This window comes from Pygoscelis adeliae, unplaced genomic scaffold (genome assembly GCF_000699105.1).
Source record: "Pygoscelis adeliae isolate BGI_AS28 unplaced genomic scaffold, ASM69910v1 Scaffold226, whole genome shotgun sequence".
NCBI classification, from domain to species: Eukaryota; Metazoa; Chordata; class Aves; order Sphenisciformes; family Spheniscidae; genus Pygoscelis; species Pygoscelis adeliae.
In genome coordinates, this window is record NW_008824983.1 from 881 (window position 1) to 5,977 (window position 5,097).

Sequence of the window (5,097 nt, forward strand, 5' to 3'; positions counted from 1 at the left end):
CCCAGAGCAAGGCTGCAGCGAGAGGGAGGAGGACACAGGACTCCAGATTTTGCCGTTGTATTTCAATAAAGTCTTAGGCACTTTTTCTTGCCCTTGTCCTTCACATTACCACTCTTCAACAGGCAATATTGTGTAGCACGCACACTAATGCAACACAGACCTATGATTCTTTCATCTTTCTAAAGGACTGAAATGGCCAAATAAGGCAATACAGACTGAGGGAAGCCAACTGCTGATTATATGAAATTTAAAACCAAGCAGAGGATTTAAAATACACTTATTTTAAAGTCGTCAGAAATAAAGTAACAAAGAATAAATCAAGCATTAAAAAAAGAAACATCATAATCCTCTGACATGCAGAGAATTTGCGGTAGCAAAATTGAGCCCTGCTCTTTCACCTATCCCATACAGCTTCCTTCTCTTCCTCAGACCTTACACAGTTCCCTGTACCACCTCAGTGCTTCCAACACCTCATAAGGACCCGTTTTCCATGTCTTTTCCAGCTACCCATCATTTACGTTGGGCAGAAAAAGTAAGCAAGCCAAGCAATCAGAAATATCCAAGATAAAAAACACGGTTGCAAAACTCAAAAGTGCAATCATTTTTTTCATGTCAGAAGCAAACACGCAGGTGCATCTGTCTGTACCTGTCTCTACACTCATTTTGTCCATGTACTGAGTTAATTTGGCACAAATCAGATCTGAGCAGCTGTATGTCCACAAGCAATGCTAATCTGTACTCAAGTAAGAGCTGACATTAGGTGTGAGTAGCTGAGGCACAGCTCTCAAGACACATGGTTCCCAAAGCCGGCTCACACCCTGACAGCTCTGGCAACAGGCAGAACAAGCTTGCATTTGTCTCATCCATCTACAGCCTACGTCACATGTGCTGAATCTCCAGTTTTGGGGGTTACCTATATATACACCCTCTGCCCAGCTTCCTTTCGAGAAGAATTCACCTGGCCTGTGACTTATTCTCAACTATAGTTAGGGAACAAACCTAGCAGAGAAGGACTTAATTATGTACACATACGCACATTAACATCTGTGTAGTGTGTTTGAGAACATACAGTTTTGTCCTGCTGTGTGACACATGCAGGACTGGCCTGTCGTGAATGGCTACTCAAGACTGAGAGAAGCTAACTAAACGATGGAGAAAACTTGGGCACCGTTTCCCAACTCCTGGGAATTAAAGATGGGATTTTTCAGTCAAAGAAGTGCCATACTTCTCCTGAGAAGTCTAAGAAAAATGCAGCATTATTTCACTAGTGAAATGTTTTTGAGAATTGAAGTCATATTCTCCCAGTATTTAAAATTTTAAAACATCTACTTTAGCTAATTACAGAAAGCAAATACCTACATGAAGTACGAGAGTATGTTCACCTCTGAACATTATGAAAAAGAATGCTCACTGCACAAAACTGACATCCAGAACAAGCATTTCTGGATTTTGATGGAGAACCATGCTCTACCTTCCTTGTACTTGTGAATTAAAATAGACACAAACAAAGATCCTTTTTACAACTCTCTATCATCTCTCCCCTCAAAATTTCCACACTTTTTATCTTACCTCCTATGTTATAAAAGGACATTTTACACATTTTTTAATCTCAAATTTGAATTAGAATTGCAGAAACCCATAAAAATCTGAGAAGCCTGTGTAGAGATGATGGGTATCGGTATGCTTTCATTACTTATCATAATCCATACTTTACCAGAATTCTACTAAATTTCTTGTGCAACATAAAGTAGACAGCATCACGTGTCACCAACAATTTTTATAACTCATTACATTTCACCCATGACCACAAAATATACCTACAAAAATATCAAATATGAAGAATAAGGAGAAAAACAAGTAAAACAGACTCCAGTAGAAGAGAAGATGAAGCCTAAGAATCAAATACAATTATCCAGTTTCTTCACACCAAAAAAAATTACATCCTAAAGAACAGAACACTAACCTCCTGGCGAAAATTATTTGCCGTCCTCTCTAAATGATCCATTTTCCTCTTTGATTTTATTGTGCTGCAAGAAAAAGCAAACAAAGAGAATTGCCATTTTGAAAACTGTGCTACTGTCTCTTACTGATATGAATTTCTATTAACATATGAATTTGCCAGTGTAATCCAGTCTACATTCCAAGTGACATAAATCTAAATAAGAATTAAATATACATATACAATTGGGAGTTAAATAGGTATTTGTAGGTCTATAATTATTTGTCAGCCTCATTTTGACAGTGTTATCATGACACTCTCTTTAAAAAAAAAAAGCAGTATTTCTATAGATAACCTACCTGTTCACTGTGCAGTAACAAAAAGCAGAGTGCCTCAACACCACCAACGCAGAGTGAGTGGGAAAAATTCTGCTAGCACCTCTCAGTAATTGAGGAACAGTAAAACCCACATAAATACTAGCATGAGCCATGATGACTGGGCCGTCTTCAGAATCACCAGCTCCTAAAAAATCCATATAAATATTTGTTAAATAAAATACTCGCTGTTTGACATGGCTTGTTTTCATCCTTTATTTCCATTAAATCAGAAAGGCCAAAGCTCAGCTGGAGCTAAAACTAGCAATAGACATACAGGGTAACAAGAAGGAATTTTAAAAGTATGAAAGTATCATAAAGAAAAGTTAAGTGAAAATGTGCATCCACCAACTGAAGGGGAAGACAACCTTGTCACAGGTGATATGGAAAAGGCTGAAGTACTCAACACTTTTCTTGCCTCTGTCTTCACAGGCAAAGCCTGCACCCAGACCTCTGCTTGTACCAGTAGTGTTCGGGAAGGAGAGGGATAAGTAGGAGTGGGGCCAGCAACTGCTTGGAGAAGCTGGATGTATTCAAACGCACAGAGCCAGATGGGTTACACTCAAGGTTGCTAAGAGACACAGCTGACATGCTTGTGAGGCAACTGTCTATCACCTATGAAAAACAGTTATCAGAGAAAGTCTCCAATTGACTGGAAAAAGACTAATGCGTGATCATTTTTAAGAGAGGCAAGAAGCACTGCCTATGTCCAGTCAGCACCACCTCACCCTCTAGAAAAAAGCTGAGCTTGTCCCCTTACCTGTGTGAAAGCTAAGAAAGTAATCAGGGAGATTCAACACACATTTACCAAGGGCAAATTATGCTTGACAAATTTGAACACCTGCTGTGACAAAATGTCTGGTCACGCAGCTAAAGGGACAGCAGTGGATACAATACACCCCAACTTTCCTGTGGCTTTTGACACCATCCATCTCTTACAGCATACACATGAGGAAGCTGAGGCCAGATGGACTGTTGGAGTGGTTGAAAACTGGCTGGGTGGGCAGAGAGACTTGAAGGCTTGACGGCTTCAAGTTGCTTCACTTGCTGGCTAGTAACAGTAAGAGTATCCTGGGGTTGATATTGGGGCTGATATAGTTCAATAAATTTATCAGTAACTTGGATGATGAGACAGAATGTACCATCAGCAAACTTGTGGATGATACTGAATTAGAGGGATGGTTGACATGCCAAATGGTAGAGCTTCACTTCAAAGGGGCACTGAGAAACTGCAGGACTGGAAAACAGAAACCTCATGAACTGTACAAAAGAAGTACAAAGGTCTACACCTGGGACTGGCTTAGTCCAGTGCTAGCAACTGTCCTGCTCCAAGCGGGAGCTTTGACTAGATGACCCTCAGAAGTCCCTTCCAGCCAACGTATCTGTGATTCTAAATGCTCAAACAATATTTATGTTTGAAAGAAGATCAGACGAACACTGAATATGCATTCCCTTTCTATTGGTAAAGAAATTATTCTGGTTGGAAAATTTTATAAACATTAAATAAAACTGTTTACAGGTTTACTTAAAAACATGTAAGTTCCTCACACTTCCATATATCCTCCATAATACCTACAGCTCTAAACAGTTAAGCAAGTAGCAGACACTTGCATGCACTACAGTGGAAACATGATGTGGAGCTTCAAAACTGCATACTCAAACGGAGCTATGGCAGAGAAAGATAAACTGACATGTACAATATTCAAAATAAGTCAGAAACATCCTTCACTTACAAAGTGTAGGAACAGGTTCATAGTGAGCCAAGAGATATTTCTCACTGCTTGTAAATCTGCCTTTGTTTTTCCTAAAATGGATTAGCATAATTCTCTATCATATTATCATCACCTATCAAATTATCGTATTATTTCTACCATGCAGTCCATTGCTTCTTTAAAGCATTATTAATCTTTTACTTCCATTTAAATCTCTTTTCCTGCATTCTTTTAAAGCATGTAATTTATTTTCAAAATGTTTTTGTTTTTCATTTTGAATCCTTTGAAATGGCAGCGATCCAGCTTGTTTAACTAATCAGGCCTATACTCTCTAGGCTTTCACCAACAGCTGCATTGGCTGGTCACTTAGTAATTTGTCCTGTTAGTAATCTTGTACAAACGGGAGGCAGAGCTTTCATAAATTAGGCTGCTCAGAAATGGAATACATTTACTGTCACTCTCAAAACACCCACTTTCAAGCATAAGAAATACTTCCTGCAGCTTTTAACTGTCCATAATTTTAACAGCTTTTTAGCATTTAATTCCACAGCAGCTCGCAACTTTTCAGAGGAATTATTTAAAACTTGCCTACCACCAGCGAGCACAATTACTTTAACTTTCTTTTGCCATAGCATAGAGTACTGTATTTAAACAAAATACTTTAGCACTTTCTACATGCAAATGCGTAGAAGCTATTGCTAACAAAAGTATTAACATTCTGAAATTATTTTAGCAAGACAAAGTACACATCTAATGAAGAAGTCACATTCCTCTACATCAGCATGTTCAGTCTGTAAACCCTGAATGCTCACAAATCATTGAGTTACTCAAATTCATGAGATCATTTTATAATCTGGAGTCTTTTAGATAGCAGATCTTGGTTATATCCATCTACATTTCCTTTTTTTAGGCTTCCAAGTGCTTTTTGAGTCATGTTTTCAAGCTTTTCACTCTACCACGTTAAGTAATTCAAAGTGAAAACAAAGGAGGTTTGAAAGTGGACATTCTTATGTAAGCTCTATGCCAATAGCTGCAACTAACTGAATCACCACAACATCACAATGAACCACAT

General features: G+C 38.5%; 1 long non-coding RNA gene across 1 annotated transcript; it reads right to left on the bottom strand.

The window, feature by feature from the left end:
- Positions 1–1,957: 1,957 nt before the first annotated feature.
- Positions 1,958–3,292, bottom strand: LOC103918396. The gene is made up of 3 exons (XR_663693.1): positions 3,213–3,292; positions 2,299–2,461; positions 1,958–2,027 (listed from the first exon to the last, which is right to left on the bottom strand). It is a non-coding gene; the product is annotated as an uncharacterized LOC103918396 (long non-coding RNA).
- Positions 3,293–5,097: the final 1,805 nt, after the last annotated feature.